Source organism: Alligator sinensis, unplaced genomic scaffold (assembly GCF_000455745.1).
Source record: "Alligator sinensis unplaced genomic scaffold, ASM45574v1 scaffold144_2, whole genome shotgun sequence".
NCBI classification, from domain to species: Eukaryota; Metazoa; Chordata; order Crocodylia; family Alligatoridae; genus Alligator; species Alligator sinensis.
The window spans coordinates 1016497-1019004 of record NW_005841872.1 but is presented as its reverse complement, the minus strand read 5'-3'; the positions used below and the strand labels follow the sequence as shown (position 1 = coordinate 1019004).

The window sequence follows — 2508 nt, the reverse complement described above, 5'->3', positions numbered from 1 at the left end:
TGCAGCACAGGGCGCCAGCCACAGGGTGGGCGAGGGGGCTGCTTCCCCCCCGACCCGGCTCAGCTTTTCCCTGGGCCACATTTCCCCAGGCTCCTTCCCTGCCTGGGGTCCTCCCCCGCCCTTCCCCTTTACCTGCAGTTCTGGTGTGGGGTAGCCATGTGGTCCCAGGCCAGAAGCCCCCGCTGGGGCTTCCAGCTGGGGGGGCGGGGCTAGGTGGGTCCTGCTGTTGTGGGAGCCTGCTGGGCTTCTCCTGGGTCCTACTGCCCCTGGTTCCTGTCATTTTTGACAGGAACCAAGGGCAGAGAAATATTAATTTTCTAAATTTTTTTTTAGGGGTCCTGCAGGCCGGATAGCATGGCCTCATGGGCTGGATCCAGTCCACGGGCCATATTTTGCCCACCCCTGTTGTAGGGACTGCAGACTAAATTTATTTCTGGAAAAAGGGAATGCAGTAGGGGAGCTTGGTAATGTGTTTGCTCCATGGATGGAGCAGGTGTTCTAGCATCTTGGAAAAATGCTCAGGCTAAACTTTGCTGGTGGAATCAAACTATTGGTCATTTCACTTCATTCACCCACTACTATTATGCTGTCTAACTACATGATGGCCCATTCCTATATTTTTATACAATGCCAATGTAAATAATAATTTACATCCTAAATGCAGGTGGCAAAGAAATTAGAGATGGGAAAATAATTTATTACATCATGTAGTACTTCTCCCTGACATTAAGAATGGAAGGTCTCTGGCAAGAGAGAGGGGACTGAATAATAATTGTTATTATGGCCAGTAATAATCAGTTACTTCTTATAGAGCCTTTTTCATCCTTAGACCTCAAAGAACTCTCTAAGGTTTGCTAGAAATCAGTACTTGGTGTGCTACTGTCCCTTCATTCCTTGTTCTTTGTATGCATCTTCATCATGAAGCGGCACAGCTTTAGCTCTCTGAGCATCTGTTTTTACAAATTAGGCAGCTTTATTAGCTCAACTAACTTTTGTTTCCCTCTTCCTTTTTAACTGTATGTCACTTGATCTGAAAGTGGGCGTTGCAGACTTTGACCAATCCGGTGACATTCACTGTGCAGTGCTGGTTTGCTTTTCTTTCCTGCTGTAGTGTGCCAGATGCTTTCTCTTTACAGGGACCTGAGCAGAACAGCTGTTAGAAATGTGGAAGCTTTTCCAAAGAGCTGGGAAGCTGAAGAGGAAACTAAACGATTGATAAGAGTAAGTAAAAATAAAAAGAATAGAGTATAAGTCAGTCCTCTGGAAACCTTTAAATAGACCTAAAAGCAATCTGAGTTGGATTTCATTGTGTTGAGACTGTTCTAGCTGGTAGATGCTTTTGCCTGAGCGGTAAGGGAATTGGCAATTTATAAGTAGCAATTATTTACTTTATTTAAAAAGTCTTGATCTGTGCACTATTGTTTGTGTCTTGGAGGGATTATTTCACTAAGGATGGGTTTAAGTACTAAATGTAAAATGTCACCAAAGGTTCTCCCACACTAGTGAGATGCTGTGATTTTAATTTTCACCTCTGTGATTTTAGAGAGTAGTGTTCTGTATTTTGTTGTACATTTACATTTTGAGAATTTACCAATGCATTAAAAACAGTTGTTTAAAATATTGATGACACAGTCAGTTATATCTGCAAATTCTACAAGACCAAAATACTTGCTGAGTTTTAGTATTTATTACTTACACTGTTGTAGCATCTAGCCACTGTCTGCAACTAGAATACCTGCCCATAGACAAGAAATAAGGCATGCAATTTTACTGGTGAGGGTAATGACTATCACAGTGGGCGCATCTACATGTGTGCTTTAATGTGCCTATTTTACTGCACATTGAATTGTAATGTAAAAAAAGTGTGATTATGCCAATGCACAGTAAAATAAACTACTGTAGATTAAGTGTCACGTAAACCATGCACATTCATTACTGCTCATTAAGGCAGCCTAATGTTCATTTCTTTAGTACCTCACATTGGAGGTACTAAATTTAATGCATATTAGAAAAAGTGCCTTAATGCATGTGCAGACATGCCCTGTGATTCACTACCAGGGTGAATCAATCCCCTGGAGTGTCTGGAGATCCTTTCAAGCGTGCCTTGAGGTGCTGTACAATGTTAGCACTGATAAGTATGCAAACATGATTCACAAGATAAACCTGGAAGTTTATGATTTCTATTTGAAAATCATAGAAAATTGGGATTGGAAGGGCTTCTAATGGTGATCTAGTCCAATCCCCTGCCTGAAGCAGGATCGTCCCTATTCAAATCATCTTTTACAAATCCGTTGTCCATCTGTTAACAAAACGGCACAGTCAACCCTGACACACCACAAGACATAACACCCTAGCCTGCCACAGATAAAGCAAGTGCACCATAGCAGCCAATGTCCTGAATTTGTAGTGCTTAAAAAGATTTGGATCTGTTGTTCATAGATTCATAGATGTTAGGGTCAAAAGGGACCTCAATAGATCATCGAGTCCGACCCCCTGCATAGGCAGGAA

The 2508-nt window shown here is 42.2% G+C and overlaps 1 protein-coding gene across 1 annotated transcript in view; it reads left to right on the top strand.

Moving 5' to 3' along the window:
* The window catches only part of PLCXD1 (phosphatidylinositol specific phospholipase C X domain containing 1), a 36946-nt gene that overhangs the window by 3376 nt on the left and 31062 nt on the right, over positions 1-2508 (top strand). The window contains exon 2 of the mRNA XM_006017041.3: positions 1137-1221. The gene's annotated coding sequence lies outside the window, so the exon portion shown is untranslated. The remainder of the gene's footprint in view (positions 1-1136; positions 1222-2508) is intronic.